This window comes from Dioscorea cayenensis, chromosome 10 (assembly GCF_009730915.1).
Source record: "Dioscorea cayenensis subsp. rotundata cultivar TDr96_F1 chromosome 10, TDr96_F1_v2_PseudoChromosome.rev07_lg8_w22 25.fasta, whole genome shotgun sequence".
Taxonomy (NCBI): Eukaryota; Viridiplantae; Streptophyta; class Magnoliopsida; order Dioscoreales; family Dioscoreaceae; genus Dioscorea; species Dioscorea cayenensis.
In genome coordinates, this window is record NC_052480.1 from 5,882,799 (window position 1) to 5,900,984 (window position 18,186).

The window sequence follows — 18,186 nt, forward strand, 5'->3', positions numbered from 1 at the left end:
TTCAATTTAAACAATAACAAAATGTTTTTTTGAACATTTAACTCATATATTTAAATGGTATTGCATATATTTAAATAGAAAACCAAAACTTTAAACACTAAAGAATTTTTTTAAACAAAAACTACTATTGTTAAACACAAACTACTATAATTAAAATGTAACTACTATTGTTAAACACATTGTTCATGATTTATTACCTCCTTGCCTTCGAGAGATGACAACATGGTTTCTATCCACGCTTACTTCCGGTAATTATTTTCACCGTAACACAGCATCCTTGGGATTTTACCAAAACATACTTTCTTTCCGGTGCAGGTCAGCTCATAAAACCAAATGTTTAGTGCGCCCGAGCAACCATTAATGTACCCCGTGTTGGCCTTCTTCCCAGCATATCTTGCTTGCACTCATGTGGCAGCTTGTGGAACATCCTCCATAAGCCACTTATGCGTCACCTACGCCCATGCGTATCTTCCCATGCTAGGTAGATCATCGACATAATCAACAATCCAATTTGGAACCGAGCATGAGGTATTTAGGAAGAGGATTGTACCCATGAGGTACACCATCAGGAGTTTGACAAAATTTTCTTCTTCTCTCCTCTGTCAAACAAGTTGCTCAAGAGTTCTCTTGATAGAGTCTCTATGTCTCTTGTAGGTTTCTCGATAAATACCTCTTTTCGAAAGCTGAGCATATTTTTTTCTTCTGAAATACGACTACGTCTCCATCGCAACACAGACCAAGAATGAGAGCCATATCTTCAGGCCTGAAACTCAACAGACTTGCCCTGATCCTGAATTTATTAGTGCAGTCATCATATTTTTGCAACATAGAATCAAGAATGACCCTCTCTTGGAATACAACTTCCACCTCAGTGAATGCTGTAAACTGTGTCAAGTAGCATCACCTATTAACTAGGTTTACAGCCATAATCACAAGCCTATGACAATAATAATACATTAAGCAGTATTCACAAATTCTTAAGTGAAAAAGTTAACTTTTTAAATGGAGATCTGAATTCTTAAACGTAGACATCACTTCTAAACAAAAAAACTCATTTCTTAAACATAAAACACAATATTTAAACGAAGACATAATTTTTTAAAATAAACCTTATTTCCTAAACGGAAATCTCATTTCTAAAACTGCAACAATATCAAATTAAAGGGGAAACATACTTTATAAACATTACACATCATAACAATCGAAAAATCTCTTTCGAACGTGGACACCGACGAAAATGTAAAACAAAACAAAACCCTAGCCAAGAAATCTCCCTACACACTTTAATATCATCTAACAAAAATAGAACCACAAAACAAAACCGAAAAATCTCTCTTTATAACAGAATAGTTTATAAATAAAACCATAATCATAACTTCTTTCAACGATGTCCACCTCGGCTTAATACCTTACACTACAAATTGATGAAATATGGAATACTTAAGTAGGACCTCTCCTTCGAGACACTGATGGAAAAGGAAAATCTAAAATTATAGTGGATGTCCAGGAAGAGACAACATTGGAAAGGGAAAAGATGAAGAGATGAATAGGAAAAAAAATGTATATGGCTCCAGTAATAGTTGTCTCTTGGGATTACCCTAACGAAAACCCCCACTTCCTCTCAAACCGGAACGCACTGCCATGACTTTCAATGCAAAGGGCAATTTCGTCCAGAAAATTCAAAACTAACTCTATTAACCACCGTTACATGCTTTGGGGGTTTGAAAAACATTGTGTTTAAAAAGAAGGGGTTTTTAGGGATACACAAATTTTGGGGTTATGTTTGTGCATATTGCAAACTTAGGGGGTGTTTTTGGCAATTTCCACTAATTGAAAAGTGTTTTGTTTTGGTTTATATATAAGCAAATTAAAAAAAAATTAAAGACATCAAAATACAAAAACATACGAGAGATAGTGAAACTCTATAAATTGAATGTATGTTTAAAAAAATATGATTACAATCCTAATGTCATTCATTTTGATTTTGATTTTTTTTTAATGAATTGTACAAAAGGTTGTAATAGCTATTATTGTGTAGTTAATTTTTTTTTACTCTTCTGTTTCTTTTTCTGATTTTTTTCTTTCTTATTTTTTTGAATGATTCTCTTGTTTGATATTTTTTTCATTTGCATTTGTTTTACTCATTTACAAAACTAAAAAAATAAAAAAGGCACCGAGAGGGAATTTGTCTTAAAGTAGAAGACAACACATGTCAACCTCTGATGAAAAGTTTTTCCACAAAAAACTTAAATAAAATATTATATTAACATTAAAAGATATAGTATATTACATTAAACTATTTTATTTGTCAAATTGAAATATTATTTATCAAATTATAAAACTAATAATACTACATATCCTATCTTATTTTAATTTAAATATAACAAATTTTGTCTATGTCTCATTTTACAAATTTTTGATCAAAATATAAATAAAATAATATAATAATATTAAATATTAGATATTTATAATATAATATAATTAAATTATCTTATTGTTTGCCATTGCCAAGAATGTTTCGTTAAAATAAACATGAAATTTTTTTAAACTCAAATACAGATGCCTACATCTTTATAGAATCACAAAAAATATACATCCTATACCTACGTGTCAAAAACAAAAAAGATGAAAACAAAATGAAAAGGAAAGAAGAAACTCATACATGATCAACAACATGGTATCAGTTTTCCCTCTTTAATTGAAGTACAAGATTTTTTTTTTAAAAAAAAGAGAGGAAATAGATGTTAAGATTGGGAAGATGAAGCAGCATCCCCTTCATCAGCAAAATGTAGTGCTGGGGGATTTGTGGAAAAAGTGCCAGGATTTTGATGGTTGTATTTTTCAGTAACCCTCTCTTTGTTTTTGTTCCACCAATCTTCAGCATGCTGCTCACCAAACCTTCTCTTGCTACACATACATAAACAAACATACAGATAAAATTAGACAATACATTTGAAAAGAAGAAAAAATTATAGGCATTGAATGATATAGTCTTATGATGTATATCAAGGTATACCTTGTGATCCTATGTGTAGCCTTACAAAATTTGTAATTGCATATGAACAAGAGTATTATATGCAAAATGGTTGGTATATGTGCAACAATCTTTGATTTTATAGGGGAATATGAGCAATTACAAAATTTGTAAAGAATGTATATATATATATATATATATATATGGCGCTGAGGTATTGCAAGAGCATGCATAAATAGCACTCAAAGAGATAAAGCATATCTTTGTTGTAGAATAAGTTGGAGCATACCTGAATTGGACCCTTTTAAAGATTTTAGTTCCATAACGAAGTAGAACAAGAGTAAGATATACACCAAACTCGAATTGCTCTAAGATTTCGGTTCCTCCACCATTGCCAAACCTTGCTGGAGACATCTTCGATGACTATAAGCCATTCTCTGTGCTTTGATGAATGGTATTCTCCTTGGTGATGGTATCAGTGACTGTCTTGTTTTCAATCTTATGATCATAAACATAAGCAAATCCTTTACTAATTGTATGCGAGTAAGCAACCCAAGAGGAATCCAATACAATTGAAGAAGAGAATTTTGATGCTCGACTTTAGATTGGATATAAATGGCTTTTAGATTGCCATTGACCTCAAGAGGAAATTTCTCCATCACTTCCTTGACCTTCAAACCCAAAAACAAAGAAAAACTGTGAATCAACTAAACCCATACAACACTAAGAGGTCGACTGAGCAAAAGAATATGAAGATGTGGTAATTTTCAAGTCTCAATTAATACATAGCACAATGATCGAAAAAAATATTGTCTTTGATAATGGTGACAAAATTGTCAAAAGTATTACTCTATAATAAGATTAACAAAGTAGAAATAGATAAGAAAAACAAACTACACTTGATTTATAGGATCAATTAAACAACAAAAAATCCACACAAATTATATTTGCATATAAAAACATGTAAAATGCAAAGAACATATCATAGGAATTCTTAAGAGAGGCTATGTAAGGTATCTGCTGCCGTAGGGCAAGTGAAAACACAAAAGTGGCGATAATTGAACCTGGGCATCAAGCACCATGATAACTTTTACTGATACATTAAGTTTTGCAGATTCCTCTATAGCTACAATGATAGCTTCTTCAACCTTCTTCTCTGCTTTCTGCAGTATTGCGTCATGAACTTCAATCTTTCTCCTCATATTTTTAACCTATAAATAAAGTGGGAGAAAGTGAATACAACATAAACCAATAGAAAAGTGGTGAGAGATCAAATATAGATTACCATAAAAGAAGCTCGGTGCTTACCTGGGATTGCAACTTCACTACTTCCTGGTTCAAAAGCTTATTAGTTTTTTGAGGCTATCAATTAGGCCTTTTGAAAATACTGGAGTAACAAATGTGGAGGGTTGGGGTTCGTTAAATATGGAGATGTTGGCCTCAAATTGGGAGCATGAGGTGATGATGATGTAATAATTGGTTTCAAAGTTGTTTGAAGAGAACTCAATGAGCTAGTAAAAGAGACATCTTCAATTGTAGTAGCGAAGGTGCTTGTGTGGCTCTAACTTGAGTAAAATAATCTGCCTTGATAGGTTCAACATTTGGAAATAACAAAATCCTTGAAGGTCTTAGTTCTCCCTGTTCTAGCATCTCCTTGCCATCAACAGAAATATGAGGGATTATATTCCTCCTGGTAACATTAGAGGCATTACTAGCTTCTAGTGCCTTAAGTTTTGCATAGAAAGAATCACACACTCGATGTGGTTTACCTGGAGTAAGTGCTAGTGCAGTCTTCAAAACTATTCTCGAACTACAAGCATGGCAATGAACAATTATGCCTTTTTCTGGTAAATCCAAATGCTTGCCGGCAACTTGAGCAGATTAATTGATTTGCACCAAATACCCACTTATGAATGCAAATGCATGCTGTGAAATTTAAGCCACATGATATGCTTTTAAATGTCTATCTTTCCTGGCTTCAACTAGGGCATGTGTTCTTCGATCTTCAATATCTCCATGGCCAAGTCTTCCATTGGCACCTTTCCCCCAAGTATATACTACTAGGGCTTCAACTAGGGCAGGTGTTCTTCGATCTTCAACTAGGGATGTTAGAACAATAACAACATGATGAGCTCCACATGCTATCTCTTCCACTAACTCCCCAACTCCCTATCTTATCCTAGATTAGGAATCTTGCCATCTAATTGTGGATTGCCAAGCTATCCATGAGCATTACTTCCCATCGTGAAATCATGGCCAGATATTGTGAAAGCAATTGTAATGCTATGTCCACAAGCCAACTGATGAAAGTTGTAGTCAGTAAGCGAACGGACACATGTTGGGACAAGTCGTGCTTCCTCATCACCATGACCAAGATGATTTTTATCTCCATCACCCCAAGTAAATAACTTCATGGACATGACATTGACACCTGTTGCCCCATAACCTCAACAATAGCTACGGTGTGACATACACCACATGCAACCTTGATTGTCCTTAATCCACCCAATGACTTGACTTCCTTGGGGTATGTGATGTTTTCTCGATTACCATGGCCAAGAACACCAAATATTCCATCACCAAAAGTAAAGACTTTTCCATTCAAAACCATCAGGGTCGAATGCATGTACCCAATGTTTTAATAACCGGACCGGTTGTTGACCAGGTTAGGCAACCGGTTCCAGTTGAACTAGTTGAACCAGCCGGTTTAATCGGATTTAATATTTTTTTAATAAATAAATATTTAAAAATCTAAAAAATTTAAAAATAAGTAAAAATAATTTAAAAAATAAGGAAAAAATAAAAAAAATTACAAAATTACAAAATTACATATTGCAAAGTTAAATTACCTTTATAAGTTCACAAAGTGTCAACAATATGCCGACAACAACAAATAAAATATAAGTATACATGTATACAACAACAAAAACAATAATACAAAATGAGGAATAAAATAAAATGCAAGTATACACAATACAACAATATCATTCAAAGAACAACACCAACATCAACACCAACATCAACAATATCATTCAACAATATCATTCAAAACCAACATCACCAACAACAACACCAACATCAACAATATCATTCAAAAATGAGGAATGAAATAAAATGCAAGTATATTTATACAACAACCAACATCACCAACAACAACACCAACATCAACAATATCATTCAAAAATGAGGAATGAAATAAAATGCAAGTATATTTATACAACAACAACAACAACAACAACAACAACAACAACAACAACAACAACAACAACAACAACAACAACAATATCATTCAAAAATGAGGAATGAAATAAAATGCAAGTATATTTATACAACAACAACAACAACAACAACAACAACAACAACAACAAAAAAACAACAAGACTTATGTTCTCAAATTAGAAAACCAAAATGTAATACAACAAGTCCACATGGATAAAAAATAAAATAAAATGCAATACAACAACACAAGAAAGTTATGTCTTCACCAAATTGAAACACAAGCAAGAAAAATAAAAGGAGACACTATTCTCATGAATTATGAGCCTCATATTCACTTGTCTCATTCATTATCATCATTTCCATGAATTTCATCTCCTTCATTCCCTTGGTTGACATCAAAGGATGAAAAATTAATTCCATCTTGAACCACCAACACATCCTCATCATCACAATTTGGTGTATCTATCAAAAAATATATTGTTTGTAAGTAATTGACATTAAATAGAACATAAAATTAAGTTGCAAGTTGCAATCATATTAGTTACTTAGTCCTAACAATTAATATAACGGATACTTTTGTTTTGCCCTCCTCTTTATTCTTACCCTTCTTCTTGTTGAGCAACCATATTTTCAAACTAATCAAGATTAAGTTCAGGTTCCCATGAAGGCTCATTCTCCACAACTAAATAATCAATCTTGTCAATACACTCATAATCAATAGGATCTAGAGAGTTGCTCTTGTTAAAGTTCTCACAAATAGAAAACATTTTGCCAAATTAACCAATAAGGTCTCAAAGCAATTAAATGAATGAGAAACATATAAATTAGTTACATACCTATTCTTCAAATGAATTGTTATAACAAGTATTTCACTGAGTAGCTCGGCATTGTAGCAGCCGGCACTGTAGCAGTCTATCACTATAGTAGCCCACTATTGTAGCATCCTGAAAACAATTTTTTCAATTCTCTCATTTTTTCCTCCTTCTTTCCTTCTCCACCTTTGTTTCTTCATGTCGGTCGATCATCCAAACCCTAGAAAATTTCCCGACGAGTTTTTCCTTCGAATCAAAACCTCAAACTTCTTCCTCTCAAGCTCTTGAGTGTGGTAAGGCTTCGATCCAAGGTTTTTTCTTCGTATTTTCCTTGTATTTTTCTTGTTTTTGAAATCTTTGAAACTCTAGAAATAAACCATGGTTTGAGTTGTTTTTAGAGTTAAATCGAAACTCTCGATCTTGTGATTTGTTTGTGTGTATGTTTGTCAAGAAATTTTGTTATTTGTTGTTGTCAATCAGCAGAAAACATCATTTTAGGGACAGCTTTACTGTAGCACTTTTTGGTTACTGTGTCAATCATGATTACTGTAGTAGTACTATAACACCAAAATTGTTTTTGCCTTATCTTGTATTTCTGTGTCCAAATTGAAGCCCAAGACATTAGGAATTCATTGGTAACCTAAAAATCAAGTTTTTAGTCAACCCTAGGATTGATTTAGGGTTGTTTGATAGAAGTCCAACTAGGGTTTCTTGTTTAGCTTTTATATTAATATTTATTGAGTTTTGTTGTGCTCTGATAAGGAGGTGAATCGTTGGCTCAAGACAAGGATTGAGTGGAGGATTAGCGTTTGGGGAGGTGGTATCATCAAAGTTGTGAGTGGGATTACTTATGCATAATTCTACTAGGAGAATACCTATAATTATTCTATATTGTGAAGTAAAGTTTTATTTTCTTCTATGCTCAAATCGAGGTTTTGATTGACTTAAAATGAGTTTATTTAGTGATGTTTCATACTTGAAAAGAATTATTGTTCAAAGAAAAGGATTTTCGAATTGTTAAGTGATTCGTAAGTTGTGCGTTAATTTATGTTAAAATATTTGGATATGCTTGTGTTTATCATTTCCATGGAGAAATGACAAATTTTTTGGATATGGATTATTATCCTTGTTTTGGACTCCTCATTGTGAGATGCATATTTGTATTACTTGGTTGGTGACATTCTACTGTAATAGGTGGTTTTCACTGCCAGCCTATTGAGGTGGTGTGGAAGACCAGTAGACTTATTGATCTTGTTCAGGTGGGAGTGTAGAGCCTTCATTGGATGTTCATCGGGAATCCGGGGTCACCACACGGTGGACCGATAGGTCAATGTTAAGGACACGAGTTTCTTAATGGCTCTAAACCTAACCATGGCCACGACGAAGGTTTAAAGAGGTTTCTAGACCATGTTGGGTTATATGTAATTTGTGGTTTTGGTGATGAGTATTTGTTTTATGGATTTTGAGACTTGTATAATATAGTTGTTATGTATAAATATTGTATAATATAGTTGTTATGTATATTATATATATATATATGTGTGTGTGTGTGTGTGTGTGTGTGTGTGTGTGTGTGTGGAACTGTTATGATCCATTTGCATTATTATAAAAGTTTAGTTTGATGTTTAACTTAACTTGTTTTGTAGTACAAACCATGCATTTGGTCTTTCGTGAATTTATTGTTTTAAAACCCTAGTTGGGGTAGAAAAGCTTTCTTGACACTATCTTTTGTTATATTGAATCGATGATTTCTCTTATATTTATCTATGTTTTAAATTGTTGGTATTATTGGTAAAGTATTATTTTGGTGAGTTATACCTTATATTTTGGTATATTCTTGTAGTACTATGCTAACCCACTCACTGAGTAATGTTAGTTGCTCACCCCCTTTTTCTTCTTCCCGACCTTTTGCAGGTAGTAGGTGCGGCGGTGGGGCAGTGTGCTGAGCATTTATTACTATTCTCTCTGTTGCATTTCCTTTTAGTTCATGTATGTTTATTCTATTCATGTATATGTTGTTGAGACTTGGGATCCACTAGTATGTAGACAACCTTGTTGTTGGCTTGTAGTATACATCTCTTAAACCCTTAGTGTATCCGTTGTACGTTGTTGTTGTCTGTTACTTCCTCTGCATTTGTGGACCCCTCTAATTCTGTGCATTATTGTGGTTGATGTTTCCCTTGCGTACCTTTGATTTTTCCTATTTTGTACTTGTTGTTTAAGGTTGTTGATTCGCTGTGTTTTGTTAGCCTTGGGTGACTCGAGACTTGAGTGGCGGAGTGTTTCCTCCTCAGGATCGTCGTAGTGGTTGTCGCATCCTGGGGCCCATGGGTCGGGGCATGATAATTTTATTAGTATCAAAGCTATTGGTTTAGACTAATAGTTGTACCCTGCTATTGTCTTTAACTGTTTTCTTTAGTAACTAGTAGATCCAATTAGAGTTGAACATGTAGCATTGTTGTATGTAGGAAGTGATTTTGAAAGATGTCTTGGTGTCTTTTTCAGTGAAAATGCCAGCACGACGACCGTGCACACGCAATAGAGCAGTTGCTCCTGCTATTGAGCCTACTACTGCACCATCTGGAGGTGGACAGCGATGGAGTGCCATCTCCACAGTCCTTTCCTTTGCCGTCTAGGCAGGTTACCACATCGGGGCATTCACCTGTCGTAGTAGCATCAATGCACGCTCCAGTCGCACCTGAGTCAATGCCTCAGATCCCAGTGCCAGAGCTAGTTTCTTCACCAGAGGCAATGCAAGTATTCAAGGAATATTGGGATAGTCAGAGCAATCAACCTACCTACCAAGAGTTCAAAGACCTTTTTGGGCTATTGGAGACTATTTTGGAGGGCATACTCAGGCTAGAGTAGTGTATACCTTAGCGTCACCTGATCTACTTGCAATGCTGGTGTAGCTAGTGTGGGAAAAGGAGGAATGGGTCAAGAAAGACCAATGAGTTTGACAGAATTTCACCAAGTGCAGGAATGCGATCTTGAGTCAGTCTCCCAAGCAAAGAAAGTGGGGTAGTGCATCTTAGAGCTCTTTATCAGGTTGTTCCTTTAAGCCAGTCTTGAATTAGCTAAGGGGACAACGGGGTTTTACACCATCTGGCATTATCCTTGGAAGAAATGCATCAAAGAATGAGCTATGCTGTAATTGCAACAAGTTCCATTTTTGGTCGTGCAGAGAGCAGCTCAGATGCTTCCGCTGTGGTAGCACCGGTCACATCAGGGTAGCATGTCCAGAGTTAGACCGTAGTGATCCTACTCCAATGCTTGCTCCAGGTCATTCAAATCAGACCAGGGGTAGCTAGCCTGCAGCTCAGACACAGGCCACTGCTGGTAGATCTGTAGTTGGAGTTAAATTCCATAATCAAGAGGACCACACCCGCAGACCAGATCTTAGACCAGGATCTTTGCCCTGACTAATAAATAACCCAAGTGTGGCCCGAACATGGCCACAGGTACAATATCTATCTTTTGGCTTGATACATGTGCATTGATAGATTTAGTGTCAGAGAGATCTTGTAAGGTAGGAAGGAAATTTCGAGGGCAAAATTTTCTTAAGGTGGGTATGTCACTGTAGTAGATACTACTGTAGCAGCATGGCACTGTAGCAGCCAAAAAACAATCCTTTCAATTCTCTCATTTTTCCCCTCTTCTTTCCTTCTCCCCCTTTGTTTCTTCATGTTGGTCAAGCATCCAAACCCTAGAATATTTCCCAACGAGTTTTTCCTTCTAATCAAAGCCTCAAACTTCTTCCTCTCAAGCTCTTGAGTGTGGTAAGGCTTTGATCCAAGGTTTTTTCTTCGTATTTTCCTCGTATTTTCCTTGTTTTTGAAATCTTTGAAACCCTAGAAATAAACCATGGTTTGAGTTATTTTTAGGGTTAAATCAAAGCCCCCGATCGGGATCGTAATGTATATAGACAAGATCACTTAATATTTCATACCCCAACCTATTCCTCCGTTTTGTGTGTATTCTCTTGAACACACTCCAATTTCTTTCACAATCCGATGAAGAAGATGTTTGACTAAGAATTCTTATATCCAACTTTTGTAAATTAGTAGTACTATGTCTAAAGAACCTCCACCCTTCATCTACATGAAAAAATAAAACAAATTTCATGTTATTGATAACAATGTAAAACTTAGTTAATTTTTTTATTAATATACTTGGCCTTGTATTTTTGCTAGAAGATTAGCTTAGAACATTTCCAAAACTACACAGCCGCTCTCGAAATGTAGAACATTCAGCTATCATTTTGCTATGGTTCGGTGCAATATGAGGGTTGTTGATTATAGTTATAAACCCATCCATGACATCAAGAGATTGGCAAACAGAGTCTATATCATATTGAAAGATTGGATTCAACCAAAATGCAGCAGCATGAATATCTTGACCCAATTGATGCTCCCATCTTTCTTCCAAAATTGAGATATAAAGTTGATATATACAATCTCCTTACATATTTAAAATTCTCCTTTATAGCTTGATTTGCTATGATCATTTCCTCATAAACATAACCCAAAGAAGGCCTTTCATCAGAATCCACAATGTGTAGCAATCGTATAAGTAGAGACACAATTTGACAACTATTAAGCAATCATTCCAAAATTGATTATATAAGACAATATTTTGAACTTCTTTTGCTTTCTTTGTCTTAGATCCACTCCAACCAAGAAAGTCTCTAGAAGTAATCATAGCTTGCAAATCACATTAATGATCATGAAGACTCTTCAAAGCAATAAAAGTTGTGGCAAAACAAGTATCACCAGGTCGAAGAATCTCTGTCCAGCCTTTTATATTTCTTAACCAACCCAAAGTCCATTTGTAATTATACACAAAAACAGCAATAGAAGAGGCACAATGAGCTAAATTCTCTATGTGTGGCATTTTGGCAATATCCTTCTACATCAAATTTAAACAATGAGCTGCACAAGGTGTCCACATGATATTGGGATACTTCTCATTAAGCAATCTTCCTGCAACTTTATAATTAGCTGCATTATCTGTGATCATATAAACAACATTTTGGCAACCAACAATCTCCACGATCCCAGCAAAAAAATTACAAAGAGTTTGAGCATTAGAAATTAGGTCCTACACATCAACAGATTTGATGACAGATATTCCTTTCGGAGAATACACAAGAAAATTGATCAAAGATCTTTGTCGAATATTTTTCCAACCATCTTCCATTATTGTGCATCAACAATCTTCCCAACTACTTCGATAAGTGTCAACAAGTAATTGCAATTCTTTCTTTAACTCCTCCAACAAGTTGGTTCACAAAGCATGAAAGGTAGGACCTTTGTATCCCAAACCAATACATGCTATACCATCTATCATTGGTTCGAAGTAAAATGAATTTGATGCATTCATTGGGATGCAAGCATCATAAAAAAATTGGGCAATAGCTAAATCCACTTCATGCCATCTTTCTTTGCTTTGTAATGCCGCCTTGATGGTAGGTTGTGATCCAATTTTGTTACCACTAGGAAAATAAAATGCAACTCTTGTTTTTCTCTTTTTTCTTGATGAATCATTAGGTCCACTATCTTGACCTTCCATATCACCTTCAAATGGATGCACACTAGGCCCAAATAGATTTATTGCTTTCCGTTCATTGACCATTTTTTGTGCTTGAAATTCCTTTAAATTTTCTTAAAATCTATGGAGAACATCTAATGGGAACTTTCTTACCTGGCCCTATTTCACCCTTTTGCCCAGCAGCATGCATTTTCATCCTATGAATGCCTCCACCTTTCATTATTTTAGCACAAAAATTACAGATAAACATTTTTTTTTCCATCGTTACTTCTTGATTCATTGATATAAGCCCATGTTGGATCAGATTTTGAATGAATAAATCTGGAAGACTGCTTAAATGAATTTTGACTTGATGGTGTCGAAAGTTGATGATGGGATTGTGCTGCCATGAGTTTCTTCCATTCGTTAAAAAACAACAACAACAACAACAACAACAACAACATGCACAGAATTTAGGAAAAAACATGTATAGAATTTAAGTAAACAACATGCCCTTGCTTACACACTTTTTAAGTAAAAGAAAAATAATACCACGCATCACTCTCCATTACATCCACAGAGTTTAGACAAGATTCTTTGGTTCAAAGACATTGTACTATAACCATGGTTTTTGAGTGAAATTACTAAGTTTGGTGTACTATAAGTCTATGACCTATTTTTTTTTTCTTGGAATTTGTTCTGCAATAATTGTTTTTGGCTGTGGTGAGTCTAGTTTCAGTGTTGCTTTATTATTGTTTTGTTTGGTTCTACTCATGAAGTAAACTGGTCATTAATGACATTTATTGTGATTTTGTTGTAATAATGTATATCAAAAAGTTGGTCTATAGGGAAGCAAGTTATAATTTAGCCAATGTTCAAATAACATGTGTGTTTTTGTTATTGTCATCTATCCTTTATACACTCAATTCTATATGTTTCTGGCAAGATTATATGTGTCTAGTTTTTTGAAGTTATTCTGCCAAGTAACTAATAATTAGAACTATGTGAATAAACTATAAAGTTTGGCTGGTTCCTTAGATTTCTAAGCCAATTCGTTGCCATCATTTTTTTTTAGATATGTAAACAACAAGTGACAAACATGATGATCCTAATCTCATCCAAAATTCATATCATGACATGCTCACATCATTGATTGCTTTATAAATGCTAAGTTGTAAATGGAAAGCTCCTTTTCCAGGTGTATGCTTATAATAACTAGCTAAAAAATTTATAAAAAAAACAAAAACCTTGATGCCTGTGTTCAATGAAGTTGAATATTTTGAAGTTACAAAGAGATATATAAACAGAAGAAGCAGATCATCAACAAATCATCATATCTACAAGCAGAAGAAGCAAAACAACCAAAAATTGACTACAAAACCAAAGAAATGGAAGGTTTGCGCAAATGAGAAGCGATCAATACCTGAGAAACAACTAGAAGATGGGGGAAAACAAGGAGAATAAGATATTGAAGTGGCTTCGATTCGCAAGGGTGGTAGAGGATGCTCAGCTTTCAACCTTTTAGTCTTTCACTCTTTCTCAGCTTTTTCCTTTTTGCTTTGGAGTCTTGGACCGGGTTTACTTTACTCAATGATTTAAAATAAATATTAACTTATTAAATAATTTAAATTACCAATCAACCATCCGGTTCGATCCAACCGGTTCACTAGTTGAACCGGTTGAACCGACTGGTCTGGTTACTTATAATTTGGGGTGACTAACCAGACCGGTTTATCAGCCGGTTCCCGGTTGAACTGGTTGAACTAGCAAGTCCGGTTTGGTTTTTAAATCATTGCGTGTACCACATGCAACATACAAAATTTAAAGTCCTTCCATTGGTCCAAAAACTTTTGGGTATCCAGTGGCTGACATCAGTGCCACGACCAAGAAGTCTAGTGTTATGAGTTCCATTCACACAAGTAAATAAGTCACCAGTTGTAGATATAGCACAAGTATGATATTCACCACAACCAACAAATTCTGTGCTGCAAAGTGATAAAGATTAAACCAGACGAGGCTGTCTAATATCTAGATCATTTCCATGACCAAGTTGACCACCAGATTCCTCACCCCATGTAAATACCTCTCCTTGTCTTGTAGCCAAAGCAACATGCCTCACCTTATGCAATTTGCTGGACATCCAAGACAACCTTGATTCTTAAGGTTTTGGAAGTATAACATCAGTTATAAAGCATAAAGTGTTCGTAGAGCTGTCTAATAAGGTCCCATCACACCATCGTTCACCCCAAACATAAACATCGCCTAATGATTCAATATCATCTAGCCCATAATCTTGACTTGAAGAACTAGGGGCACTTGATACACTGATGCAGGAACCATCTACATTGCTTGATCTTAGTTGCATATTTGAGCTATCTGAACCCACATCTAAACTTGTCAAATTCAAATGCTCTTGATTGTAATAATCAATTAGTCAGTTAGAACTATGACCACGGAAAATGCTTGGAGCTCTCTTTGATGTTGCACCATATAGGTGGCCACTATGAGTAGAGTCTCCTCCATACTGTTAAATAGTACGTAAGTGTAAGTATAATTCATAATTTACAATTATATTAAAAATGTAAATATAGTAGAACTTTGTAAATATTGTTAAATGTACAACAATTTTAGTACAAATGAAAGTTCTTAAACTAAACTAGATGACAATTGTGATAAAATAGTAGTCCCACATCAGTTAAGTTTACATTAGTTGATACCAGATATTGATTAAATGATTTATTTGCAACATCTAATAAAGACAGATAACATTAGGTTGTTCAATGTACAGTCCAAGCAAACTCTTTTGTTTTGATTCATGAGAAAAATAAAGACGAAATGAATGCAAGATCCATGTTCCAGTGTAGGATTGAAAGAAGCTGTTTTTGCAGCAGTTGTTGCCAATGGTGCAAATAAACTTCTCAGTGAAGTTGTAGAAGAGATCATGGGGGATCATGAAATGCTGGTATTCTTCTTGCTTTAACTCTTTTATAAAATTGAAGTCAATTCACTTTACATAAATCCTCTTATCGCAGTCTACTGAGAACTCAAGCTGAAACAGGAACTTAGACAATTGCAGAAACAAAAAAAATCCTGTAGATTTTATCACCGAATAGCTTCAACGAAGAATTCCATTTAGATATAATATGATAGTCTATGCATGGGTGATACAAAGAATCATTTGTACATGATTCGGTATGACAGAAAAACATAGAGTTTGCTCTGCTCTGTTGATATTTCATTTCAATAATCTATGAATTTTGCAAAAGCTTCAAGAGTTTAATGAGATCTCTGGTTATTCGAATGACACATTGATTGTCGAGTCATACAAATAACTATAAGATGATTCTTTCATCTTTTGTCTAAAAAAAACCGAAAAAGGAAAGAACAGAGCAAATTAACAGGGGAAAGTAGAGAATTCCAAATCAAAGCTCCAGGCATTGAATTCCTTATGCAAACTTCTGTATGATTTGCTCCAACAATTTGTTGGTATATTTGTCTTGGAGAAATAACACAACCCTTATTCTGGTGAAGTAAACTTGGTCCTCCGAATGATCGGTTGAACATATTTGCGCATCACAAATTGAGAAAAACAGCTCTTCCTTTCGAATTCTTTCTAAACTCCCTCAAAATTGAATTCAGAAAATGCTCCATGATACTTCTGAGAAAGCACCTTCGCAGCCAACTCAACTCTCTTCTGGTCTTGAAGTAAATTACAAACACTTTGAAAGGACAAAAGAAAAATTCCATCTCTACTAGAAATCTGAGTCTATAAAACAGGATAGATGAATTGTGGTTCAGAATTTGTTAAGGTGGCATTGCTTGGGAGAATGAGAAATACGAGTACCTTTCCAGTAAAACTGATGATGAGAGGCCCTGCTCTAGCCTTGCAATGACAACCTGAAATTTTTAAACAGTTAATCAGAATTTTTTAGGAGAGAAAAATTTAACTCTGGTTTTGGTTTGTTATTACTCATGTTTAGATCTGGAAAGTCGAGGCACAACCTGGACAGAGTTTCTGAAAGTTCAACCTGCATGATATGTGATGAAGGGAGAATCAGCTTGATAAGGGGAAATAAATTTGACTCATAAATGGCATTCAGCAATTTGCCGAGGTATACTGTCAAAAATTTGAAACACAGAAGTTGCTTGATTTACTGCCAAAAATAGAGAGTCATAATTGGTGATAGATTCATTGTATGAAGCATCAAAAACATCGACGGTATATTGGTTCAAAACTCAGATATATTCTGTCTATAAATTACAAGCAGTCTATATAGCAAAACATGTCATGGAGAACAACCTTGGAACAGACTACGGACAAGAGTTACACAAGAAGAAGGTACTGAATAATAACATTTTATCGGGACAAATAATTGTAGGAATTTTGAGAAATACACAAATTCCGCATCATAAAATTCAGTTTATAGCAAAGCATAATAAATCTGTCATAAATATAATATGCCTCTTTATATATAAATCTAATGAGATTGCACAATGGCCTTTTTTGAAAAGTCTCCTGTTATTCAACTGCATAATAAAAAATTTAAAGCACCAATTATGGTCACCGCTAAAAAGATACCACTGGTCTTTGAATAACATTAAAGCCACATAAAAAGATGCTACTTTTGGGCAGCTACAAGCCTGTGTCAGACAATGTGTAAACTAATGTAGAAAGCAGATACACTAGGACTGCTGGGTGTCAGAAAATGTGTGGTTATGAATAATAAAACATACAGAAGGGAAGAAAAAAATTGTACATTGACTTCAACAATTCATAAGTGACTAGCCAAACAATCATCTCAAATAATAATGTTTAAACTCCTATTGAAGCAAAGAATTCTAAACAAGTAAAGCAAGATGGTTTGAGAAGAAACAATGAAAAGGGCAGGTATATATATGTCTGATAGAATAGTGCTAAGATGGTTTGAGAAGAATGGCGCCAGCTGGACTAGGAGACAATTCCACTGTTTTTCCATTTCATAAGCATTAGTAGCAGAAAGGATCACCACATTACCAAATTTGATCTGCAAGAAAGTTAAAACTAGATTAGGAGACAATGCAGCACTAAGTATAGTGAATACATAAACACATTAAAAATATTTGGTAATGGACTCAGCAATCACTTATTGCTGGATACAAAACCAATGTTTAGGAAGATGTAAAAAAAGCTCATTTAGGTTCACAAAAACTGGAAAAACAGCATTTCACAATCTCCAATTTTAAATTTGTGTTATTCCTCAAAAAGCAGAGAAGCGCATTCAAACAAGTTCCAGTTCTGATTCATAAATGTTATTCCAACTAGTAAATCCAGCATCAAATCCATGATTATTATTAGAGATGCTACCAACCAAAATTCACAAAAATTAATATGAATATTGAATTACTAATTTAGATGAAAGATGAATCATCGTTTAGTGTTTACTCATGTTCTGAAAAGGGATACATCGACTCATATAACTTGGTTTTGCAGGTCAATGACTTTTATTGCCAAATATGGAATAAAAGTTATATGCCATATGTGAAAGAAGAATTCAAAGAGGTAAAGCATGATCGATAGAGCAAAACTGAAAATACTATTAAGTTTAACTTAAAGCTCTTTAGTACCAAATATACAAGTAAAGCAAGATAGACATATCACAAATGTAAGAACTC

General features: G+C 34.5%; 1 pseudogene; it reads right to left on the bottom strand.

Moving 5' to 3' along the window:
* Positions 1–3,397: 3,397 nt before the first annotated feature.
* LOC120270242 lies at positions 3,398–15,057 on the bottom strand (annotated as a pseudogene).
* Between the last annotated feature and the right edge of the window lie 3,129 nt (positions 15,058–18,186).